Genomic DNA, 14,544 nt, shown 5'->3' on the forward strand with positions numbered 1-14,544 from the left:
AGAAGTTGATACAATTTCAAGATAATGAAACTGAATCCCTGAAAGGTTAAATGGCATAACCTGATCATATAGTTAAGAAAGTACAAGAGTGAGAACTTGAACAGCAGTATCCTTACTACAAGTTAAGTACTTTTTTTTCCCTAGGTGATGTACAGTGAAGTGCTCCTCCTACAAATATAGCACCCAAAGACTAAGAATAAGGAAGATTATTTCTTTAAAAAATTTCTAAAGAGTAGATATTATCATGAACTGTCCTGATACTTTGTGTGTTTAGGAGGTAGGAGCATTTCAAGGAAAAACAATTAGATTTTATTTGATAACCAATAAAAGTAAAAACAAAGCTATATAGGATGCTAGGCTATGAGTATATTTTTTCCCCCTAAAAGACCCAGTCTTTATGGATCTCTGACTGGGACATATTGTTTTATTTGGAATTTGTGATATTCTCATTCTTCATTCCTTAGAATAAATTGCTATGTGAAATTCACTTATAATTGAAACAAATTTACCATTTCTTTTAGGAAGTGCAATGGCCATCAAAATAGCTAGAGAGACCCTGTGGTATCGAGGCAGGAAAATGATTTATTGCTGTGTAGCAAATCATGTTTGGAAGAACAAGAGCCTTCCCCTCCTTTGAGCTGAGGCTGCTTTAGGTTCATTCTAGTGAGTAATGGGACAACTGATTCTTCAAGCACTCACTAAATTCCTACTATGTGCAATATAAAGATAGAGACATAGTATCATTAGTCTGTAAACCAAAGGAATCCTTGGAACAAGACCCTCTAATCCTGGAGTTCTTAATCTTATTTGTGTTATGGACCCTTTATGGAGTTTGGTAAAACTTTTAGACCCCTTCTCAGAAAAATGTTTTTAAATGCATAATATAAAATAAGGGGATTACAGAGAAAGTGAATTCCACTGAAATATGGTTATCTATCTAGCTAGTTAGTTAGAGGGAGAGTCCATGGACACCAAGTTACAAATCCCTGATTTAGTCATCCTAAATAATAAGATGGAGTAGGGCTCATCCACGACTATGCCAAATATGCCTGATCCTAGAATTCCAAACATTTTGTATTCTTCCTTTTTTTTAAAGGGAAGACATTGCAGACCTTGATTTGACCTTATTGAATATCTGAAGTCCAGGGGAATAGATTCACCTCTATCCATTGAAAATTTCCTTGCATTCTCCTTCAGAGAAGGCAAGTCATAAAACATGGAATATGAGAAATAAATGGCCCTTGGAATACAGAATGTCAGAGTGAGAAGGGGACTTAGAATGTAGAATGTTAGAATTTCGAAAATTTATAGAACTAGGCAAGATCTCAAAGACCACCTAAGTCAGCCCTTCCCTATTTTATTTTATTTATTTATTTTTCTTCTCTTTATTTTACAGATAAGAAAACAGAAGGCCAAAAAGATGCAGTAAGCTTGCACAGCTGTTTAGTGACATAGAGCAAGGACCTTGACCTAGTCCAGTTTTTTTTTTTTATTGTTTTTCTTCTCTGTTCTCAAGGAACATGTCTCAAATGCAAAAGTTTTACTGGCTTTCCAATGGATTTTTCAGCTGATTGTTGGGTTTGTTAGCTAATGATCTGTGTTTTCAATTTTTTAAAAATTCATTTTTTCAATCTCCTTGGACTTGTTCTGTGAGATAATTAGTAATTGTACTTTGAAAGATTACCCAAGTAGGAAGTAGAATGGGAAACCATAGTCCATCTGGGAATTTCCCACTCATTCCCCTCCCTGATGGGGGAAGATAGCAGTATTAGGCAAGTTTTGACCCAGGGAGGATTTTTTTGGTGAGTGTAAGACTGTGAACTATAATTCTGCCATTGACATAGTGGGTAGTTTTAAGAAATATCCTTGATTTAAATACTATGGAGAAAGGCAGCTAGTCTCCAGGGGTGCCCATGATAAAGGCAGTGACTGCCAATAGCTGAATGGGAAGTGAGGAAGAAGGTTCAGCTCAAATCCTAAATGTCTTCAGTTCCCAATAAGAGACCACCTCTTAATATGAATGGGGAGAGGATTTTGAGGGCAGTCTAGGTAGCCTACGGAAAAGAGGTGGTGGCAGAGAAATTCCCTAAACCTTTATATTAACATGATAATGTAGGGGAGAGGGAGCCATGGCTTAGTTGAATAATTGGTGCTGGGCATACTTCCTGAGCACACACCTCTGTCTCCCTGATTCTAGGAATCTTTTGTTTTTCCTAAATATTTCCTCACATACACATCTGGTGTCTCAAATATCCTGGGGTCCAAGAACTTGAGGATTGGATAGGAGGAACAGGTTAAAAATATGAAAATCAGTAGAGAATTAGAAACAACTCAAGAAAGGAAAGTATGGTCATCCCAAAATAAATTTTCCCTAAATACATATGGGGAAAACAAAGAGCTCTTTCAAGCATGGCAGTTTATAATTAGCCTTTCCAAAGTAGTTTTGCTATAATGAGTTGGTAAATGGAGAGACAGCAAAGTCCAATAGAAAGAGCATTGGATTTAGATTCAGGGATCTGGAGTCAAACTTTTGTTCTGCTATTAGTTATTGTTCTTATTCATCCTTCGTTTTCAAGAAGGACAAATGACATCACATGATGATGTCTTAATTTGTGTGTGGATTGGATTTAAGTGAGGCAGAGGTGCACAAAGTCATTAATTTCACTCTCCCAGAGTCACTGATGTTCAATGGCAAGACAAAAGTCAAGACAACTAGCAATGGCCAGGGATGTAGAAGATGACGTAGGCATCTTTGATGTCCTACCAAGCTCTAAGTACTCTCCAGTTCCTGCTTCAGCTGCCTTCACAAGCGATGGAATAAATTGTTCTCATCTACCCAGTCTGCTGAGGGAAATCTTCACCCACTTGGGGTAGACACTCTCCAACTAACTGACAGGTTTGAGACCCTTCTCTGTTATCTTCAACCTGGTTTAGTCTGTCTGCTGAGATTATTTTACAGCTTTTTGGAGCCACAGATGAGAATTGGGTAAGAGGTAGACATCAAAGGTGAATGAATAGTCATGAAAAGGCTTAGCAAGCACTTACACCAGAGTTCTCCCTGAACACCCCATACACCCTATCTATGGTTCTTCTATTTACTCCCTGTGAGACCTTGGGGGGATGGGTGAGCTTGGAGTAAATGTGCCTGAAAAGATCAAGGGGCCAGTTCCCTGCTACCTGCTTGCTGAGATTTATGGTATCTGAAGGACAGACCCAAATTTCAACCAATGTAGATAGAATGTTGGCCTAACAACAGGAAAAGTAGGTTCTAGTCCATTTTCTGACACTAAGACTACCCTGCTTCCATTTTTGAACTCTATAAAGTGAGAAGGAAGTTGGGGAGGTGGTCTCCAAAGCTCTCTTCCAATTCAGACAGTCTGTGGGTCACTGAGATTTTGATTCCATTTTCAGTCTAATTTGGTTCAGCTTAAAGTTTAGTAATAGTCTTCTAGAACACTAAGAAAGTCACTTTCTCTCTTTGGGGATTCACTTTCCTTTTCTGAAAAATTATAGACATGAATAGATCATAGCCAAGGTCTTTTACATCTAATGTAATATATTTAGAGTTTGAGGATACTTTGGGTTTTAGATTTGGTGTTATCCTTCATATCTTCATCCAAAGCTTTTATCTATTTGCTTTAAAGCTTACCACTCAGGGTTGTGCTGGAGTTAGCTTGAATAGCTCTGAAGAGTGGATTGTTAAATTGTCAAAAATTGACAAATGCTAGAAATCAAGACAACTTATTGTTTTGTTGATTCTCTGAATTTAAGAAGAGGATGGAGACAATATTAATTCAGATTAAACTTAAAAGTATATTGGATGCTTTCATCAAACATTTAGCAGCATATTACTGTATAGTCAGGCTTCTTAGGAACCAATTAAGGAGAAATGAATAATTATTCTTAATAACTAGGTGCTAAGGTTGGTTTTAAAACAGAACTACCTATAAACCTTTTCCTCTGGGATGGAGTATTGTAGGGAGAAGGTTTCCAACCTCTTCAGTACTGATTTTGTTGGTTTTTTTTTCTTTTTAAATTTATTTATTTGTTTGCTACATTAAAATTCCCATGTCTCCTTCCCCTCCTCTCCCCCACTAGATAAGGCATCTTAATATATTTAAAACTATGTCTTGCTTATTTCTATTTATCAGTTCTTTCTCTAGAGGTGGCCATACACAAGTTATTCTTCAACTAATATTTCTGTTGCTGTATATGGTGCTCTCTTGGTCCTACTCACTTCACTCTCCATAATTTCAAGTAGGCCTTTCCATGTTTTTAAAAAAATTAACCTGTATCATTTCATACAATACAATAGTATTTCATACCAATCATATGTCACAACTTGTGTAGTCATTCCCCAATTGATGGGCATCCCTTCAATTTCCAAGTTTTTGGCCACCACAAAGAGTGCGGCAAGAACCTTTTTAGAAGATATTCTGGGTTTTTTTCCCCTTTTTGCCTGATCACCTTAGGAAACAAATTTAATAGTGGTATTGCTGGGTCAAAAGATACATGCAAGTTTCATAATCCTTTGGCTACAACTACAGATTCCAGCACCGGCTTTGTGGTGTCCTGAATTCTGAGAATAGTGATCTACATGGTGATACATTTGCTGTATACCCATGTCCCTCTCTAATTGAGGTAACTTTTTGTGACACTTGTCTCAAGTGTCTGACGGGAAGACAAGTATTTCATGGATCTTTGGTACTTCATCACGACTACAGATATCTTGTCTGGATCTCTGTTCATTTCCACTGCACAGCAACAAATTGACTGGTTATGACCCAGGGCTCCAGGTGCAAGTCTTGACCCTGTCTTCAGGCAGCTAAGAAATGAGGGCAAATAATATGATGGCATAGCCCTAAAGAATAACTTATTATCATGATTTCTAGGGGGAAAAAAAGTCATCCAGTTCATAGAAGGAAACACAAAACTCCAATTAAGTCCTAAATTTCTTTCATTTGATGGGCGGTGGATTCCTAATTACAACTCTGTTTTGGTGATGCTTTCATGGATTCATTTCAATAAATGCAAGCACAGTATGGTCATTGACTGACTGTGTGACCATAGGAAAATCACTTTTCTCTGATTGTTGAATCCTTTGCAAATTGTGAGAGTTGGTTTAGATCAGTGCTTAGAACACAGCTGATTACTACATGCTTACTGAAGTGATTTAGATGATTTCTTAGGGATCTTCCATCTCTGAAATTCCCAAATTCTCTAACTTTTAGCTATTCTGTTCTTTTACAAGTAGTCATATTTTCCCACTTAGTTAAGGGCAGTTTGGGAAGTACAGAAGGGGAGAAGAAAGCATGCACTCCTTTATGCCACTCAAGGGGGTTGTCATATTTATAAGATCACTTGCCAGAACATGCAAACAATGAACCACAGTGCCAACAAAATACAGTTCTGATATGAGCAGCTTTAGTGCCAAACCTAATACAGTCAACTTTCAAAGCCCTCTGGATTTGCCTTGCATAGAAAGGAGGTCAAAATAAGGCTATATATTCCCTAGATTCTTCTATGAATTTAGGTGTCATTATAACTAGAGATAAACTCTGTAGCCTCTGTGCCAATGGCTCTTCCTAAGGGCCATGTGGCTTCCATAATTAAGTTAGCACATGCAAAAAAAAAATCACCATCACAGATGTGGTCGCAAATTTTAGCTAATTAACCATATGGTCTGGATGCTTGACAGAGCCAGGGAGATACTCTGAATAAGGGATGATTTCCTAAGGGGAGAGGTAGATATTAAGGGTGTTTCCATATCTGGTCAAAACATGGCAAAGAAGTCCCCTAAAACAAGGCATAAGTGTTGATACCTTCTTGTTCACAATTGAAAGATGATGTCATTGAGTCACACGAAATCTATAAATCCTTGTTCATATCATATAGTGGGGAAGGAGAAGGGGGAAGAGATGAGAAAAGTACATTAGTAATTAAAGAAAAGCATTACAAGAGAGATAAAAGGAGCACTGTTTAATTTTCATGGGGGAGAGAAGAGAAGAGAAAAGAGAAGAGAAGAGAAGAGAAGAGAAGAGAAGAGAAGAGAAGAGAAGAGAAGAGAAGAGAAGAGAAGAGAAGAGAAGAAAAAGAAATCACATTGACTGGGCTGAAGAGATGAAGGAAATCTATCTTAATGGGTCTCATTTTTCTTGTAAAATAGAGATTACTTCAATTGCTTTTTTCATAAGTTCAGTGGATTTACAGCTGAAAGGGAATCTAGATATTTTCTAATTTTTATCTCTGGAGCTGGAAGCCAAAGCTCCAGGTTTGAATCTCAGCTCTGTCAAAGTCACTTGTGTGACCTTGGGCAAGTTGCTTCACCTTTCCCTGCCTTGTTTTCTTGTATAATGGGAAGTTAGATTAGAGGGACTGCAAGGTTCCTGCCCCTCTCAATCTATGATCATGAAAACAGATTGAACCTCTTTAAAATAATTATGAAACAGTCCCACGAAGCATGCTGATCTCCTTTTTATCTGACATGATCAGATCACAGGCTAGAGAAGCTCCTGAAACAGACACATACACCATCCTCTGCCATGAGTTACCAGATTAATGAACTCTGATCTGTCAATGAAGCACATTTCATGACTTCCTTGCCAAGTGCAGAATTTAAAAAGGCTAATGGGTTCTTCGTGATATTTCACCTTCAGTTCTCATATTGCAGGCTTTTTCTTTCAGCATAATTCCCTCTACCTTCCTTGACAATAGCAATGCAATCATAATAACATTAATGTCTTCAATCCATCCAGAAGCATTTATTAAGTACCTAATGTGTGCCATGCATTGTGCTAGGCCATAGGGAATCAAATACAAAGAATGCAAGTCTCTACTTTCAAGAATCTTACCTTCTATTAAATATTATCAGCCCCAATCTGGGAGAAAAGTAATGCATTAAACATTTTTACTTCTGCTACTATTTTTGAGTCATTTAGAGTCTCAGCTTCTTAATAATAACTCACATTTGTTGTATAATGGCTGTTTCCCAATGACCCTGTGAGGTAAAAAGCCCAAGTCATTTTTATGTAGATGAGTTAGTTTATTCTCATGACATTCTGCCGAAGAAATTATATCTATTATTCCTATTCTTAAATGACAGTATAGTATATTGGATAGAGTGCCAGCCTTGAAGGCAAGAGAACCTGGGTTCGAATCCTGTCCCTGACACATAGTGGATGTGTGATCTTTGTCATAGAACTTCTTTTTTCTAATCCTTATTTTCTGTCCTACTAATAACTTAAGAAAGAAGGGCAAGGTGTAGGCAAACAGGGTTAAGTTACTTGCCCAAGGTCACACAGTTAGGAAGTATCTGAGCCTATATTTGAACTTTGGTCCTCTCATCTCCAGGCCTGGTCCTCTACCCACTGAGCCAACTGTCTGACCCCCTTTTCTCAGTGCTTTAGCCAACCCTTTAAGACTATAAGCCACTGATGAGTTTCCAACCTTCAATGGCAGAATTTCTTCACCTGAGAATTTCCTATACCAATGAAATCACATTTCAAATTTCTAAGCTCTAACCCCCTATTCTTTTTTTTTTTTTAAACTTATACCTTCTGTCTGAGTATGAATTTTAAGACAGAAGAGTGGCAAGAACTAGGCAATGGGGGTTAAGTGACTTGCCCAAGGTCATACAATTAGGAAGATTTGAACCCAGTACCTCAACTCTGGACCTGGCACTCTATTCACTGTACAATCTAGCTGTCCCAGGCCTAAGTCTATGTAACCCACCAAATTAACTTGCACAAGTCATTTCCCTCATTCTCATCATCTCTATCTGTAAAATGGGAATAAGGATAGGATCTAGATATCAATTGTATTACTACATGGTATGCATCCCTTTATCTTTTCTATAAGAAGAGGGGCTTTGGTGGCAGCCAGATAGCATAGCAAAATAAAGTGCCATTCCTGGATTTGGGAAAACTCTTCTGAGTTCAAATGTAGCCTTAGATACTAGCTGTGTGACCTAGACAAGTCATTTAACCGTATTTCTATCACTTTCCTCATCAGTAAAATGAACTGGAGAAGGAAATGGCAAACCAATATCTTTGCTAAGAAAATCCCAATTGGGGTCACAAAGACTTGGGTATGACTGAAATAATAGTGAAAAGAAAAAGAAAGTGTACATCCAGGTCTAGAATCCAGGTCTTTCGATTTCTAACCTCTAGCTCATCACAGGCTTATTGGGGCAAAGACTTCAATTAACAATTGTTATTACCAAATAAGAAGGAAGGAAAAGAAGTAAATAACCTTTAACAAGCACCTATTATGTGTCAGGCACCCTTAAGTACTTTGCAAATATTATCTCATTTAATTATCACAACAACAGCTGTCATTATTACCCCCATTTTACAGTTGAGAAAACTGCCACAGACAGAGATTAAGTGACTTGCTCAGGCTCACCCAGCTAATAAATATTTGAGGTCAGACTTGAACTCAAGTCTTCATGATCAGTTCCAGTTCTCTATCCAGTGAGCCATCTAGCTGCCTGTGAGTTACAATAGTTCTGAAGCCTGCACTTTCCAGAACTCTGTATGTTTTTTAAAACCCTTACCTTCTGTCTTAGAATCAATATTTTGTATTGGTTTCCAAGGTAGAAGAGTGATAAGGGCCAGGCAATTGAGATTCAGTGACTTGCCCAGAATCACACAGCTAGGAAGTGTCTCAGGCTAATTTCAACCCAGGACCTCCCATGTCTAGGTCTGGCTCTCTATCCACTAAGCAGTCTGGCTGCCCTTAGTACTATAGAATGCTAAATACATGTCTATACTATTAAAGCATGTCAATAAAAGGAGTGTGGCATATTAGAAAACAAATTCTATTGAGAACCCAAAGATTGGGATTATCTTTGTTCTCCCATTTGGCATCTGTATTTCTTCAGGAAATCTGTGTTTGAGAGTCTTCTCTTATCAGATTATAAATTCCACGACAGTGGGGATTATGTCTTACCTAAATGCTAAATTTCATCCAATGCCTAGAACTAGGCTCCGTATACTAGGTATTAAATAAATATTTGTTGCATGGATAGACAAATAAACTCTCTATAACTCAGTTGTTTCATTTCTTCAGTTGGGATAATAATGATACAGGCACGATTCATTTCATAAAACCACTTTGATGATCAAATAAGGTCAATCCCCTCATTAGTCACCAAAAACATCTGAGAAAACTATCATGTTAGTGTTCCAAAAGGCAGTTCATTTATTCACTCTCTCATTTGTTCCTCCCAACACTGGGTACTTGTGAAGTATTACTAGGGCAGAGCTAGAGCTGATCTGAAGACCATCAAGACGTTGCAAATGATGTCTACAGTAGTATAACACATGGTAAAATTTGGAATGAACAGAGGCTCCACTCACGATTTGGACTTAAGTCTCAACTATAACTTTGATATACTAGAACTTGTTGGGCTAGAATAATTTTAATATGGTGATCATAGTGTTATGCATCTATAAAAAATTGACTTTAGAATTTATAAAGCACTTTCCATTCATTATCTCATTTGATCAGCATCAAAATCTAGTGAGGCAGATGCTATAATTATTTTCACCCCCATTTACACATTAGGAAGCAGGGCCATGGATGGTATGTGTGTGTTTGGCATATGTGTATATACTTGGCATTGGTGTGTGTATTTTATGGTGGTGGCATTTTATGTGTATACTTGGCACTGGCGTGTGTATGCTTGGCACCAGTGTGCAGTTTTCTAGCACTACTGTGTATGTTGCTTTGCACTGTTGTTTGTGTGTGCATATGGCACAGGTGTGTTTGTGCTTACTTGCCATTATTGTATTTGTGTGTGTGCATCTAGCATTGGTATGTTTTGGCATGTGTGTGCATACTTGGCACTGATGTGTGTATAAATAGCACTGATGTGCTTGTGTATACTTGGCACTGATATATGTGTACATGGCATTGTTGTATTTGTGTGTATGTATCTGTCACTAATTTATGGATGTTTCTGGTACATGTGTGCATCTGGCACTTGTATGTGTGTGCCTTGTACTGTTTTGTGTGTCTATGTGTTTTTGGCATTGTACTTGTGTGCATCAGTGTACACTGATATGTGTATGGTTTGCACTATTGTGTGTGTGTACATAGCACTGTTGTGTTTGTGAATACTTAGCATTGTTGTTTGTGTGTGTGCATCTGGCACTGGTATGTGGGTGTTTGGGGCACAGGTGTGTGCCTACTTGGCACTGGTGTGTATGCCCATGTGTGCCCATGGCACGTATTTGGTGGGAGTGATGCTGAGGGGTCCACTTCATTACCCCCCGAACTGCAGAACGCTGTTTCTAATCTTGCTGTCTCTCCCACCGCCTTTGGGTGTTTTCTTCCCCTGATGCTAATGACTAATGGAAAGAAGACAAAGCAATTGCTATTAGATTTTCCTCCACTGCAGTGGTTTCTTCTTTTCCAAAGCTCATTAGATGTGGCTATATGAAAAGCTGGCCAAGGTGCCCAGAGGGAGAGCAGAGAAGACAAAAGGAAGGAGACTGTTGACAATCTGATGTGAGCCCCCAGTTTATACCCATGTTGCAGTTAATGATGGCGCCAGACTGACAGAGAGAAGCCAGCTGCCCAGCTGCACTTTGGTTGGCTTACTGAGAATTGGGGTGTGGTCCTCAATTTATTAGACTCAGGAGCTCAATTATAACCATTTTCTTAGAATTGTCTGGTTCTAGGAGACTAATTCACTTGAAAAACAGAACAAAATACCCAACTGATAAGCTAGAATGACAAATGATGGATTGACTCTAGAATTATAACTGCAAAAAGGGTCAAACTATTCATGTCAGCTGGTTATCGTGTCTTCTTCCCATATGGAAAGTACAACTGAATAAGCCAATTCCATAATGAAAGCTTGCTTGGTGAGCATAAAGTAAGAATAAAGGGGGTGATAATATTCCCAAGCTGTGATAGCCTGATGTCCTGTCTTTACTTTGTGCCAAGCTGAACGGATGTATTCTATGTTCTAATATCTGTCCCAGCCCTATATGCATGCCAAAGTTCTTTCCTGCTCTGACATTCCATGCTCTAAGATCTCCTTCAAATTCAGTATTGTTCCCTAGAACTCTGTATTCTAAGGTCCATTTCAACCTTGAATATTCTGTGAGTCTATGGCCAAGCATTTGTGAGGACTCTTCCTGCCCCCAGAGACTATTAGATTAAAAATTGATAAAATGTTACCATACAACTCATGTTACAGCATTCCAAAAGACAATCCATTCATCACTGAATTAAGGGCTTCCAATTAAGGGCTTCCAATGAGAACTTAAAACCCATGTCAGTTGTGAGATTTTGTTTAATTATTTAATTTGAGGCAGATCCGGATCTGTGATTTTAACTATGGGGAACACTCAGGAAGGAAATGCTCTCTACAAATACAGATCGACAACTGTTCTGTCACTTGAGTGTCTTAGAAAATTGTCTGGAGGCAGAGAGAAGACTTCTCTTTTTTAGAGTCACACAGCCAGTGTGTTTCAGAGAAGGGTCTTAAACCCCTATTTTCCTGACTCTGAAAAGGTCAATTCTTTACTCATTGCCTACATACACTAAGCTCCTTCTTATCAGATGTTGCAAATATAAATAAAACATGGTCTCTGCCCTCAAGGAGTTAAGAAGATAGTAAAATATTTACATTCTCAATTGATGCTTTTATTTTTAGATAAGTGCTCTAGGTCATATTGCTAAAATCTAGGAAAGATTCAACATTTCCCAATCAGAACTTCTAGTCTTTCCCCCAATCCTTTTCTGCCTTCAGTGTGTGTGTCTGTGGTAGCGCTGTTCAAAAACTTGTTAGCTTTGCCTCTTCTCCCTCCCTCAACATGTATACAAGAAGTCATCAAACTTTATCATTTTCCCCTTAGCAACATTTCTCACATTCATTTTGTCCTCTTTATTATTCCCATTGCCGCCATCCTAGTACAGGTTCTTATTACCACCCATCTGGACTACTTCAATAACTTCCTAAGAGTCTTCCTACCTCCACTGTCTCCTACTCCCCAATCCTTCATACCACTGTCAGAATAATCTTTCTTATAGATGAATCAAGTAATATTTCACCCTGGCTCAAAAATCTTCATTGACTCCCAAAGGCCTACCGTGTAAAGTTTTTATTCTTCGACTTGGTATTCAAGTCTTTCTACCATCTGGTGCCACCCTTTCCAATATTATCTCATAATTAGAGAGCTCTTGTTCTCCCAGAGACATTCTGTACTTTCTAACCTCTGTGCCTTCCTCATTCCCCTAAACTATTCCTTAAACCTGAAATGTCCTTTCTTTTGCATTATCCAGAGATCTCATTCTTTAAAGCCCAACTCAAATAGCACCTGTTCCAGAAAGACTTTGCTGATGCCCTCAAAAGATAATTGACAATTACTTTTACTCTTCAGCACTTTGTACTGTACTGATTTTAAGAATTTCCAGATGATATTAGCAATGACAGTTATCTATATGTGCTTTATCTTTATTTGTTATTCAGCTATGTCTGACTTCTCATGACCCCATTTGGACTTTTCTTCGAAAGATACTGGAATGGTTGGCCATTTCCATGAACAATTCCCTTCAAGCCCAAAGAAGTAACTAGTCTCTGTCTCCATGCCATTCATGCACCATCACCTTCCTAATCTCTAGCAGCCCTAAAGTTTACTGTGTAGATGATTGTACTCTGACAGACTGTTTAAATGTTGGCAGTGTTTCATAAAGAATAGAGCACTGAAATTAGGATCATAGGATCGGTTATTTGGGGTTGAAATTCAGCCTCAGACCCTTATTACCTGTGAGATCCTGGTCAAGGCACCTAACCTTTTGCCTCAGTTTCTCCATTTGTAAAATGAGCTGGAGAAGGACACAGCAAATCACTCCAGAATCTTTGACAAGAAAACTCCAAATGGTGTCATTGTGTCAGACTTGATTTATCAACTAAACAACATGATCTTAGATAAGGAAATTAATGGCCAGAAGTAACTCATCTAAAGTCACATCCAAGAGTCATAGAGCTGGGAATATAACTTTTTAAATGGCTCTAAAACTATCGCTTTTCACTGGACCACACTGTTAAGTGACGTGAATTCAAATATTGTTTCTAACATATACTGTCCAAACTATATGATGAGCATGCATAGAAGCCACTGAGTCTAAATCTCTTTCTTCCTCTCTAAAATGGGGATAATAATATCTGCTTACCTTTCAGGGTTGTTATAAGGCTTAAATGAGATAATGTATGTAAAAGACTTTGTAAACCTTAAATGTCAGTTATTACTAGCATTTTCTTCTCATTCAAAGATCAGCTGTTCTCACAGTTGTGAGAACTTCAGAGGGTCCGTGGCATAATCTACATTATACTTTTATCTGCAATTAATGTTTTTTGGGGAAATATATGTAAACACCTATTATCTATCTATCTTACTTTAAGATAGAAGGAGATAACTATAGAGATACAAATATGTTTATACCTTTAAGTTTAGAGTTGATTCTTAGTTTATTTTTTTATAGACTAGATTTGTTTACATAGAATTTATAATAATTGAATCATGGGATTTTGCCAGAAGGGATAACAGCTGATATTTCTGTTAGTCTTTAAGTTCTGCAAAGCATTTTATATACATTATCACATAGGATCTCAAGAGATTTTGGAAACCAGCTGCTAATCCAACCCCCTCGTTTTTATAGATCAGGAAACTAAAGATCACAGAGAAGATGTCAGGTGTCCAACATCATTCAATGAAAGTGTGTCAAAGCCAAGACTAGAACCCAGGGGTCCTGAATCAGGGAACAAATAGATTCTCCATTATGCCTCTGGTTGTTTAAGGCTTAACCCAAGTGATAATGACTTATGAGCATTAACTCAATAATAAGGAGTTTAAGCCGGGCCTTTGCAGGTAGAAAAACCATCATGTGGAAGCAGAGGCTACTTTTAGGAAACTTATTCATGCCTTGTTCTGGCTGTGACATTTCTAGACCCTCAAGGTTCATAAAATTTTGCTCACCTTACTGACCAACTAAGTTAAAGCAATTGCATAGATCATGTACTTAGAAGAGACTCTAGAACCTAGACCATAGAACACTTAATGTTACAACATTAATTTTCAGACTTATCTCTCCCTCTTCCTCTTCCTCTCTCTCTCTCTCTGTCTCTCTGTCTCTCCCTCTGTCTGTCTGTCTGTCTCTCCCTCTGTCTGTCTGTCTGTCTCTCTGTTTCTGTCTCTCTGTCTCTCTGTCTCTGTCTCTCTCTGTCTCTCTCTTTCTCTCATCCCTCCCTCTCTCAAAACTGAGACTTAAAGATATGAAGTGATTTGTTCAAGGATACTTGTGGATAAACTATGATTAGAACATAGGTCTTTAGAATCAAAATTCAGAACTCTCTGCTATAGCATAATGACTAATAGATTAACCTTCTTGTGGTCTCCATTCAACTATATTGCTTTTTGCTTTAAATGTTCATTTTGTTTTGTTTATTTTAATCTTTAGACAACTGAGTAAAAAAGCCCACAAGAAAAGAGCAAATCTCTTCCCACCATTATGTGAATTCAGTTGAAACTT

The 14,544-nt window shown here is 38.0% G+C and overlaps 2 protein-coding genes across 10 annotated transcripts in view; one reads left to right on the forward strand and one right to left on the reverse strand.

Annotated features, from left to right (window-relative positions):
* TRIM32 (tripartite motif containing 32) overlaps nt 1-1,635 on the forward strand; it is a 66,781-nt gene extending 65,146 nt beyond the window's left edge. Inside the window, exon 5 of the transcript XR_001630000.2 lies at nt 1,397-1,635. The gene's annotated coding sequence lies outside the window, so the exon portion shown is untranslated. The remainder of the gene's footprint in view (nt 1-1,396) is intronic.
* Nucleotides 1-14,544, reverse strand: part of ASTN2 (astrotactin 2) — a 1,150,327-nt gene that overhangs the window by 416,752 nt on the left and 719,031 nt on the right. The gene's annotated exons all lie outside the window — the stretch shown is intronic.

This window comes from Monodelphis domestica, chromosome 1 (assembly GCF_027887165.1).
Source record: "Monodelphis domestica isolate mMonDom1 chromosome 1, mMonDom1.pri, whole genome shotgun sequence".
Classification (NCBI taxonomy): Eukaryota; Metazoa; Chordata; class Mammalia; order Didelphimorphia; family Didelphidae; genus Monodelphis; species Monodelphis domestica.